Raw genomic sequence first — 11,664 nt, 5'->3', positions numbered from 1 at the left:
GCACACGCGCCATAAACAAATACACACACGTAAAAAAGATGGCCGCCAAAGATTACAATGCATAATACAACTTTTTATATCTTGATAACTACTTATTTCTGCAAAGTTTCGATGCGATTTTCGTATTCAGCATAGTCGAAAACCATTTCAAGTCGTCATTTAAAAGAAAATTGAGGAGGTGGACCTAATCTAAAAATTTACCAATAATTTATAATCCCGTACGCCTCCCGATACATTGCTTCGTCAACATGCGACCATTTTATATCTCCCGAAGACACTTCCGTATTTAGAAAATAAATAAATAAATAAATAAAAAGTGACCGATTTACCAGAACGTGGTAACTAAAAAGTGAGTATCCCTTTCAAATGTTGAAATGATTTTTTTTTTTTTCAATTTTTTTTCATAATCTGGTTAGTGTTCAATCAATAATAATCCAGTGAAAAAATTTAAAAAAACCTATCAGTATAGAAACTCCACCACGTAAATAAATAAAAAATGTTACGTGCGCATGCGTTAGCCTTGACTAGGGGGGTACTAAGGGAACGACCATTAAATAATTCTGCGGGTCGCCATGGAACTCAACGCCCAAGGAGTATCAAAATATTTTTCATGATCTGAAGAAATTTTTTTTTCCGAAAAGTGGGTGATCACTTTTCCATCTAAATTTAACTTAAAATGAGCACCCACTTTCTGGCCACCTGAGGAAGGGGCATTTATTTTCGTGTTTATTGGCTTAAAGGTTTTTTTGACAAGGCAGTTTGGTACGCGAATGCATATTTAACAGTTTTCGTTTATGCTCACGCATACCATAAACAAAGGCTACGTCTGTGAAATGGAAAATAGTCCCAGAGTTCAGGGGTTAATACCATGCAAAAGAAATCAAACAAAAAGACTTTTTAGCCAAGTAACACACAGAAAGAAAAAAAAAATAGCATCCATTTTTTTTTCTATCGAATTCATTTGCTGTTTTTATTGAAAACTATTTTCCCCCGGATTTTTGATATAATTTTCCATTAAGGGCTGTGCGTCTCACGTTCGTAAATAACAAATTTTTTTTTGTAGATTTTGGTGTGCTAAAAACGAATCTGCAAACCGTTTCCGTCGCAAAAAATAGTTTTTATGATATGAAGAAATTACTTTTTCGAAAAAGTGGCGATCACTTTTCCATGTAAATTTAACTTAAAATGAGCACCCACTTTCTAGCCACCTGAGAGAGGGGGGATTTTTTCCCATGTTTATTGGCTAAACAGTTTTCGTTTATGCTTACGCATAGCGTAAACGAAGGCTACGGCTGTTAAATGGAAAATAGTCCCAGAGTTCAGGGGTTATTACCATGCAAAAGAAATCAAACAAAAAACTTTTTAGCCAAGAAACAGAAAAATGCCCCTCTCTCAGGTGGCCAGAAAGTGGGTGCTCATTCTAAGTTAAATTTACATTGAAAAGTGATCACCCACTTTTCGAAAAAGTAATTTCATGAATGTCATGAAAACTTTTTTTTTTGCTACGTAAACCGTTTGCAGATTCGTTTTTAGCACACCGAAATCTACAATAAAATATTTCGTTGTATATGAACGTGAAACGGGCCTTAAAGTAAAATAATACCGGATTTTTTTGAGCAGATTTGCCGTTTAGTTGTACAAATATCCTCAAACCAGGTAATCACTAAAAGGGATTTTTAAAAGTCGTCACCTGTATCGAGCAAAAGTTTAAAACCACCGATTATATGCCAGCCTACATCATGGTAACATATATTGAGTGAGTTCCTAACAGTATTTTTAGTTTAAACTCATTTTCCCAAAATTTCCCCAAACTTAACGTGTTCAATACAGTCTGCCGCCATTTGTATTTTTCAGATATACCGATAAACATTGAATGTTTTTGAACCGATTATACATTACATAAAAACACTAAAATCTTATCCAGTTAGGTAGAACATTTACTTTTCTTGCCTTTGATAACATTTATTTGTTATATATTTATTTTTTGACAACTTCTTTGTATCTGTGTTTAGTAATATAAACCCTTTTCATTTAATGTAACGTTTAGTCGGCTCGAAAAACAGTGTTTATTGGTGTATTTGAAAGCTACTAATGGTGGTGGACACTGTTGATTACTTTAAGTTAGAGAAAGTGAGTTAAAACTAAAAAAACTATACAAAATACTGTCAGAAACCTATCCATTATGCCAGCCTATGTCATGGTAACATATGTTCGGTGAGTTTCAGACAGTGTTTTGTATAGTTTTTAGTTTTCAACTTACTTTCCCAAACTTAACGTATTCTACAGAATTCGCGACCATTTCTGTTTTTTGAGCTAATTAAACATTTTACATTACATAAAAACACTAAACAATTATCCAATTAGGTAGAAACGTAAATTACCTTACCTTTGCTTTCATTTATTTGTTTTTGGACGACTTTTTCGAATCTGTGTATAGTAACCCCCCTCCCCCCACCATCAACCAAATATTAATTACTAAATCACATTTTTTAAAACAAAAAAAAAAAAAAGCTTTTAGCGTTTCAACATTTTTGCTACGTTCGGCTTCATCCACTGATTGTTGGTCAAGTCCAAAACATGAATGATTGACAGAAACTCTCGAGGATCCAGATCAAATTCTGCAAGAGTACCATTTTTTTCAGTTTCGCCTTCTTTTTCACTTTTTGCAGTGGATTGCTGTACTAATATAAGAAACATGCATTTTCTCTTTTATTAAATTTTTCCATTACACCAAATTGAGCCACTGCAACGCGTGGCAGGGTACAGCTAGTATATATATATATATATATATATATATATATATATATATATATATATATATATATATATATATAAATGTAATTCATGGTTCGTTCAAAGTTTATACAACCATATTTCTACATTACCAATTTATTTGAAATTTTCAGACAACCCATCTTTAGAGTCGAGGGATGTTTCTATATTATTAAAATAAATTTACATGGCAATTTTTAAAATATTAAATGAAATAAATATATTTTTCGTAACCCGTTAGTGCGAACCTCTTTTGTTGATAGAACTGAACTTCCGGTTCGATCACACACCACGATTTGACGAAACGAATTAGAAGATTACATTTTCTGTTTACTCGATAAGTAAAAAAACAAAAAACAAAAAACAAAAACATAATTCATTTGTTTATCTTCCAAATTTTTTAATTTAAACATTTTTTCTTTATTATATTAGGCAAAAAAAAGTTTGTCGCTTGCTTTTTGAGTCGAAGTCGCTTTTTTTTTAAATTTTTTTTTTCGATATAAGAAAATATGAAATTTTTTTATTATTAACAGTATAAATTAAAGTATAAATAAAAAGTACAGTTTTTTTTCGAAGAAATTTTACGGATTGGTAACGTGCTTAAATAATATTTTGTGCTAATGCAGAGAGTGGTCCGCGCTATTTTTTAAATCATATTTCCACGTTTAATTAAAGTTTCATTATATGTTTTTTTTTTTATTTAATTGTAAGGTTAAAATACAGGTTAAGTACAAAACACCCTCCACTCCCCATGTTAAGAATGGCTTTTTAAATAATAACGTTATTATTTTAGCACGGATCACTCTCTGTATGAGTACCGTACTTTCACCTAACAATTTAATAAACACAACATGGTACTTATGCAGAGAAAGTACCGTGCTAAAATAATAATGTTATTTAGAAAGCTATTCTTAACATGGGGAGGGCGTTTTGTAACTATTCTATACTTTCACCTAACAATTTAATAAACAAAAGATGGTACTTATGCAGAGAAGGTACCGTGCTGAAATAATGCTATTAAGAAAGCCATTCTTAACATAGGAAAGGGAGGGTGCTCTGTAACTATTTTATACTTTCACCTAACAATTTAATAAACAAAAGATAGTACTTATGCAGAGAAGGTACCGTGCTGAAATAATACCGTTATTTAGAAAACTATTCTTAACATGGGGGGGAGTTTTGCATCTATTCTATACTTTCACCTAACAATTTAATAAACAAAAATAGATAGTACGTATGCATAGAAAATACCGTGCTGAAATAATGTTATTTAGAAAGACATTCTTAACATCGAGGCGGTATTTTGTAACTATTCTGTCCTTTCACCTAACAATTTAAAAACAAAACATGGTACTTATGCAGAGAAGCTACCCTGCTGAAATAATGACGTTATTATTTAGAAAGCCATTCTTAACATGGGAATAGGGGTGTTTTGTAACTATTCTGGACTTTCACCTAACAATTTAATAAACAAAAGTTAAATTTAAGCAGACAAGGAACAGTACTGAATCATTAACATTATTTAGAAAGCCATTCTTAACATGGGGAGGGAGGGTGTTTTCTAACTATTCTGTACTTTCGGTGCTATAGCAGAGAGTGATCCGCGCTATTTTTTTAAATCGTATTTCCACGTTTAATTAAAGTTTTATGATATGTTTTTTATTCAATTGTAAGGTTACAGTACAGAATAGGTACAAAAACCCCTCCCCTCCCGATGTTAAGAATGGCTTTTTAAATAATAACGTTATTATTTCAGCACGGATCACTCTCTGCATGAATACCGATTAATGTTTTGTTGTTTGCTTTTTTTACCGTATTTATTTGTTTGTTTTTTAAGAAAACCCCTTTTTAACAAAAATTGAATGTATACGTTTTTTCTTTTTTTTTTACAGAAATTGTTTTTGTATAAGAAAATATGAATGCTTTTTCTTTATCAAAGAAATTGGGTACTCGTGCACTCATTGATCCGTGCTGAAATAATAACGTTATTATTTAAAAAGCCATTCTTAACATGGGGAGAAGAGGGTGTTTTGTACCTATTCTGTACTTTAACCTTATAAGTGAATAAAAAAACGGTAATTTTTTAGATTAGGTCCACCTCCACAATTTTCTTTTAAATGACGACTTTTATAGGTTTTCGACTATGCTGAATACAGAAATCGCATTGAAATTTTGCAGAAATAAGTAGTTATCGAGATATAAAAAGTTGTATAATGCATTGTAATCTCTGGCCGACATCTTTTTTACACGCTTGCGTGCGTCATAAACAAATCTACGCGCGTAACAAAGATGCCCGCCAAAGAATACAATGCATAAAACAACTATTTATATCTCGATAACTACTTACTTCTGCAAAATTTCAATGCGATTTCCGTATTCAGCATAGTCGGAAACCTTTAAAAGTCGTCATTTAAAAGAAAATTGTGGAGGTGGACCTAATCTAAAAAAATACCAAAGAACATCACACTTTAATTAAACTTTGAAATACGATTTAAAAAAATAGCGCGGATCAGTAAGTGCATTAGCACCCATTAATCGACTAACGTGACCTTATTGCCAAATAAGCCCCGGCTACAATGTTGAACACGCCGTTCACATTGTTTTTTGTTTTGTTTTTTTTCAAGTTAAATTTAACTTTCACAATATCTTTTTATTTTTTTATAATTTCACAATATCTTTTTTTAATAATAAATTGTTAGTTAAAAGCACAGAATAGTTACAAAACACCATCTCCTCTCTATGGTAAGAATGGCTGAAAAAATATTAGGCACTCATGTAGAGAGTGATCCCTGCTGAAATAATAACGTTATTATTTAAAAAGCCATTCTTAACATGGGGAGGGAAGGGTGTTTTGTACCTATTCTGTAGGTTAACCTTACAACTGAATAAAAAAAAAACATATCATAAAACTTTAATTAAACTTGGAAATACGATTTAAAAAAAATAGCGCGGATCAGTAAGTTCATTAGCACCAGAAATTGTTAGGTGAAATACAGAAAAATTTCTACCATTATTTTTTTTTGGCTATTCTTACCAAGGGGAGGGGATGGTGTTTTGTCACTATTCTGTCCTTTAAACTAACAATTTATTAAAAAAACAAAAGGTAAATTTTCACATTAGATCCACCTCCACAATTAGCATGGGTAGGTTGGGGGTGTTTATTCTGAAAGCCGTTCTTAACATGGGGAGAATGGTGTTATTTATTCCAAAAGCCGTTTTTAAAAGACGAAAAACAGGTAAAAGGTTAAAACACGTGGTTAGGCATGCGTGTTGTTTATTCTGAAAGCCGTTCTTAATATGGGGCGGTTGGGAGTGTTTATTCATGGCCGTCAGTGAATTATAGTGCATAGTACAGGTCTTTATATCTCGAAAACTAATTGCCTCTGCAAATTTTAAATGAGATTTTCTTATTCAGCATAGTCGAAAATTGTGGAGGTGGACCTAATGTAAAAAAAAAATACCCTCCCCCCAAAAAGATATCGTGAAATTTAAATTTAAGCGCGGTACTAAAAATAAAATTAGACAGAAAAATACATCTTTGGGTTTGTACTTGCACAAAGACTTGAAAAAGTTGTCAACAAAAACAAATATATAACAAGTAAATATTTTCAAAGGCAAGATAAGTTACTTTTCTACCTAATTGGATAATTTTTAGTGTTTTTATTGGGTTTGTACTACTGTACATATAGATTCGAAAAAGTTGTCAAAAAATAAATGTATAACAAATATTATCAAAGGCAAGATATGTTACTTTATTACCAAAATGGATAATTTTTTTGTTTTTTTAATGTAAAATGTTTATTCGGCTCGAAAAACACAGCGTTTACTGCTATATTTGAAAATTAAAAATGGCGGCAGACTGTGTTAAACAGATTAGGTTTGGGAAAATGATTTAAAACTAAAAAACTATAGAAAATACTGTTAAAAAACACTGAATACATGTCTGCCTATGTCACGGTAACATATATTGAGTGAGTTCATGGCAGTATTTTGTATAGTTTTTTAGATTTAACTCATTTTCCCAAACTTAATGTGTTCAACACAATCTGCCGCCATTTGTATTTTTCAAATATACAGATAAGCACTACGTGTTTTCGAATCGATTAAACATTTTACACTAAATAAAAAAGGTAGAAAAGTAACTTATCTTGCTTTTGATAACATTTATTTGTTATATTTATTTTTCAAAAACTTTTTCGTTTCTGGGTTTAGTAATACAAACCCGTTTTATTTACTATAACGTTTAGTCGGCTCGAAAAACAGTGTTTATCAGTGTATTTGAAAAATACAAACGGTGACGGACACTGTTGATGATGTTAAGTTTGAGAAAATGATTTAAAACTAAAAACTATACAAAATACTATCAGAAACGCACCGAATATGTCAGCCTATGTCACAATAACATATAATCAGTAGGTGTCTGACACTGTTTTGTATAGTTTTTAACTAATTTTCCCAAACTTAACGTATTCAACAGAGTCCGCGAGCATTCATCTTTTTCAAATACATAGATAAACACTGAGTTTTTTTAGCCGATTAAACATTTTACATTAAATAAAAAAAAACACTAAAAAATCATCCAGTTAGATAGAAACCTAATTTACCTTACCTTTGCTTTCATTTATTCGTTTTTGGACAACTTTTTCGAATCTGTGTATAGTACCCCCCCCCTTACCCAAATATTAATTAAAAACTCACATTTTTGAATACAATAAAAAAGAAAACTATTTAGCGTTTCAACGTTTTAGCAACTTTCGGCTTAATCCACTGAATGTTGGTCGAGCCCAATCCATGATTGACGGTAACTCCCGAGGATCCGGATCCATTCTGCAAGAGTACCATTTTTTTTTCATTTTCGCTTTTTTTTTTTTTTTAAACTTTTTAGAGTGGATTGCTGTACTAAGAATGTAAGAAACATGCATTTTCTCTTTTTATTAGAATTTTCCATTACACGAAATTAAGCCACAGCAACGCGTGGCAGGGTACAGCTAGTATTTTTATAAGTTACTACCAAGCTCTACCTATGTATTGAGCACTGTTAAGTAAATACTGAAAATTTATGCATAAAGTTATATCTTCGTATATTTATTCATCTGATTAAATGAAGTATATATATATATATATATATATATATATATATATATATATATATATATAATAAAATACTGAAATGCCGTAGGATTACAGTTTGTATAATACTGTAAACTTGAAGTCGAAGTAAATATAACTATTATTATTTATAAGACAATCCCAACCAAATAGAGCAAGTTCAATATATGAAATAGAGCAAGTTCAATATATGAAATGGAGCAAGTTCAATATATGAAATAGAGCAAGTTCAATATATGAAATGGAGCAAGTTCAATATATGAAATAGAGCAAGTTCAATATATGAAATAGAGCAAGTTCAATATATGAAATGGAGCAAGTTCAATATATGAAATAGAGCAAGTTCAATATATGAAATAGAGCAAGTTCAATATATGAAATAGAGCAAGTTCAATATATGAAATAGAGCAAGTTCAATATATGAAATGGAGCAAGTTCAATATATGAAATGGAGCAAGTTCAATATATGAAATAGAGCAAGTTCAATATATGAAATAGAGCAAGTTCAATATATGAAATGGAGCAAGTTCAATATATGAAATGGAGCAAGTTCAATATATGAAATAGAGCAAGTTCAATATATGAAATAGAGCAAGTTCAATATATGAAATAGAGCAAGTTCAATATATGAAATGGAGCAAGTTCAATATATGAAATAGAGCAAGTTCAATATATGAAATAGAGCAAGTTCAATATATGAAATAGAGCAAGTTCAATATATGAAATGGAGCAAGTTCAATATATGAAATAGAGCAAGTTCAATATATGAAATAGAGCAAGTTCAATATATGAAATAGAGCAAGTTCAATATATGAAATAGAGCAAGTTCAATATATGAAATGGAGCAAGTTCAATATATGAAATGGAGCAAGTTCAATATATGAAATGGAGCAAGTTCAATATATGAAATGGAGCAATACTATTAATGAAAATTCTGACTCAAATCATGTAGATACACACAAAATTTTATTGATTCACACGGAATACGAAAATGTTTAAAAATTGTTTCCTTAATGAATGGCTCATTTTATGGAAGGAAATTTGATTAGCTAAATGACTTGAAGTAATTTTGCATTTTGTCTATTAGCACACAAATTGAAAATTGAATTTAAAATGATAGTATGAAAAGGATATTATATGATTTAATGAATAAGGGTCCAAGAGCCGTCATAAAAAAACAAAAGCAATGAATACTGGTACATTCCAGAATGAATTGTGGGTTTCCTAACGCAAATTCCATGTTGAAAGGTGAAATTTTGAAGTCATGCATAGGATGTAATCCATTGTGCTCACTGTGGTCAAACCCTTTGAAAAGTCCTTTCAATTTAGCTTTTGGTGTGAACCTACATTATTTAATTCAGAATTTCCATTATCTCTCTCTCTCTCTCTCTCTCTCTCTCTCTCTCTCTCTCTCTATACATACATACATATATATATATATATATATATATATATATATATATATATATATATATATAAATAACTATTTCATTTACTCACATACAGTTAATATACGAAAGTATAAATTTATGCGTAAACTTTAAGTATTTACTTCAAAAGTGCACAATACGTAGGTAGAGCTACTTAGTAATTTATAAAATACATATGGCGATTAAGCTACACTGAATATTCCGCGTTTCATCAACTCTAGGATTCTTCAGGCTTATGCGCGGATTTTGTGGTTGTCTGTCGTTTTTATATACGCACTTTCTATTGAGATTTTAGTTAGCCAATCAGCTTTCTAGTATCCACCGCGCCCTTCCTATTAGCCAATGAATACGCACTTACAGGACAAAGACTCATTTGACCTCTGGTTGACCTGATTCTTTGTGTGTTCTATTTAGCCTGGATATCTGGTGTCTTGACCTGTTTTAAATCTAGATTAGTTTTTTATGTTAGTTTATACATACATACATACATACATACATACATACATATATACATACATACATATATATGTATGATAGTTTATATATATGCATGTTTATTTATTTTATTTATTTATTTGTTTATTTTCTATTGTTCTTGTTAGTTTAAGTTATTTTGTATCTCTATCCTAGAGTAAATTTTATCCTGTGAACACAGTTGTTCGCCATTTCTCTCCTACAGTTTAATAGATATTGTTTTTTTTTTTTAAATACAGGATAGCAAATTTTTCATGAAGGCATAATCTACATGGGTCGTCTAGGCATCTACAGGTGTTAGCTTATCTTTAGACGACCCATGTAGATTATGCCTTCATGAAAAATTAAGATTTACAAAGAACACACAATAAACATAGAAAATATCTTATTTCGCGGACTTTCAAAGAATACTACTCTTCTCCTCAGTTTCTTAAAGTTAAACGATTCTTTTGCTGTTTAGCACATTAAATGAAACTGCAAAAAATGAGGCAAATCATATTTGCATAAAATTAATGAAAAAAAATAATGAAAATACAGAATATATAGGTGAAAGATTATTTAAATGGAGTCCAGATAAATCCAGAAAATGATGGTTTAAATAAGAATCCGTGCAAAAACTTCAGGTTGTAAATCTGGGTGGATGAAAAACAAAATCCAAACTGCAATAGGATTTTTCATATGGTAAGATTACAGGTAAAAACTTTTCAAACAATATACATAGCAAAATGTCAGACCGAGAGGCAGCGTGCTTCCTTCAGCCAGAATAAAATGAAATGAAACATATATATATATATATATATATATATATATATATATATATATAGGGTGAACCCAAAAGTAGATAAACAGCATTGTCTTATCGCTAGGACTATAACAACAGCATATTTTTAAAAAAATTTTTTGACTCTCAAGTATACATCCGATACAGGTAGACACAGTTAATCAACCGAGAACCACATCATTCTATATACGTAGTCTCAAAATAACCTCTATACGTAATATACAGCATAATCACGTTGACACACCAGTTCTCGTCAGATCACCGAAGTTAAGCAACATTGAGCCTGATTAGTACCAGATGGGTGACCATTTGGGAATTATAGGCGCTGTATGTGATCTCCGCTTATCTCGGCATTTGCTTCCAGTCGTTCTGTACATACACTTCACTTGTTACTGGTATTTAACTATGAAAACTCAGGAGAGGTATGGTTGTCCATCTCCTGCCACAAAAATTTCACGCGCAGGCACTCCTTCGTGGGTATCCATAGTCTGTCAAAGTCCATAGCTGTCTGTTATACGTAATCCCTAAATCAATGCTGAGATCACGTATAGGTATAACTAAATTTAATAAGAAATGCTGTCCACCTACTTTTGGCTCATCCTATATATATATATATATATATATATATATATATATATATATATATAGAATATAGAATATAGAATATATATATAGAATAGAATATAGAATATAGAATATATATATAGAATAGAATATAGAATATAGAATATATATATAGAACAGCTTGCAATGCTAATAACTTTGAGCAAAGATCATTGTTATCACGTCTCGCTTCGCCGATGAAGTAAACACTACGATAACAACCACGTTGTTTTGAGCGGATCGATTTAGCTTCGCCGGGATCGAATTTCATGTATGACAGCTCGATAGTGTAATAATGTTACAGGCTGCCAAAATAGCTTTTAGCCCTTTTTTTTTCTTTTAATCCTACATGGTTTTGGGGAAGATTTTTTTATTTGAAGACAAAAAAAGAAAAATAACCAAGAACGAATATTTTGTACATGCGTCCATTAAAACTACACATTCGTACATGCGTTAATTAAAACTACACATTTATACATGCGTCAATTAACATTA

The 11,664-nt window shown here is 30.9% G+C and overlaps 1 pseudogene; it reads left to right on the top strand.

Annotated features, from left to right (window-relative positions):
• The first annotated feature begins 10,783 nt into the window (after nt 1–10,783).
• LOC145288517 (5S ribosomal RNA) lies at nt 10,784–10,900 on the top strand (annotated as a pseudogene).
• The last annotated feature ends 764 nt before the right edge of the window (nt 10,901–11,664 follow it).

Source organism: Euprymna scolopes, chromosome 11 (genome assembly GCF_053919585.1).
Source record: "Euprymna scolopes isolate OS-2025 chromosome 11, ASM5391958v1, whole genome shotgun sequence".
NCBI classification, from domain to species: Eukaryota; Metazoa; Mollusca; class Cephalopoda; order Sepiida; family Sepiolidae; genus Euprymna; species Euprymna scolopes.
Note: the sequence above shows the minus strand (reverse complement) of the source record. Positions and strands in the feature narration are given on the sequence as shown.